Source organism: Limulus polyphemus, unplaced genomic scaffold, assembly GCF_000517525.1.
Source record: "Limulus polyphemus unplaced genomic scaffold, Limulus_polyphemus-2.1.2 Scaffold32, whole genome shotgun sequence".
NCBI lineage: Eukaryota > Metazoa > Arthropoda > Merostomata > Xiphosura > Limulidae > Limulus > Limulus polyphemus.
The window spans coordinates 1,282,588-1,283,407 of NW_013665642.1; the positions used below are offsets into that span (position 1 = coordinate 1,282,588).

At 30.6% G+C, this 820-nt stretch overlaps 1 protein-coding gene across 6 annotated transcripts in view; it reads right to left on the minus strand.

The window, feature by feature from the left end:
• Positions 1 to 820, minus strand: part of LOC106460125 (peroxisome biogenesis factor 1-like) — a 125,277-nt gene that overhangs the window by 93,901 nt on the left and 30,556 nt on the right. The window lies entirely within an intron of this gene.

Sequence of the window (820 nt, forward strand, 5' to 3'; positions counted from 1 at the left end):
CCAGAATGAACACAAATTATAACACAAAAACATAAATGCTTAGATGAAATAGCTTAAATCTCATATTGTACATTTATATATATGTATTATATTGACCTTTCACCTGTGCCTAGCTAATAACACAGAAGTTACAACATCGAGGCTCATGTGCACTCATGTTACTGTATCAAATAACATAAAGATGACCTTTGGTCTGTACAAAGTATCTTGTCTTAGCTGTGTTTTAGTCAACTAGTATTTTGTCATATACAGTCACATTTCAATTATTATACATATGTATATAGATTATTGCTATTTTTGAAATAAGTTCCTAAAGTTATTTTTCCTGAAACATAGAACAGTAAATAAAGAAGTAAAGTAAACGATTATCTCTTCTAGTTACAACCTTTGTACTCGGTTGCTGCCTGACATAGGTTGCTAAGCCTTTAAAAATTTTGCACGTGGAGGATATGAAACAAAATATTTTTTTTAGGTTTTATATATACATTTGAATAACTAAAAAAATCATAAGTTGCTACATAAATACCACAGAATTCTAATACAATTTATCAAACGTAGTAACTAAGCTGTATTTGGGTCTAAAAAAATATATGAAATTTTGAGCAGACTGAAGACACAATCTACCTCATTGAAATCTTGATTGCAAAGAAAGAAATGGCAGAAAAAACGTTAGAAAGGCTGAGAAAACCACTAGGGGGACATTCTGAGCTTCCAATTGGTTATTCATGTCATATATAGAAGTAATGTATATAAGGGAGCATTTCCAAAAATGGAAAGAGGTGGGAAGAGTGCCATTGTGTTTGATTTATTATGTGAGCAA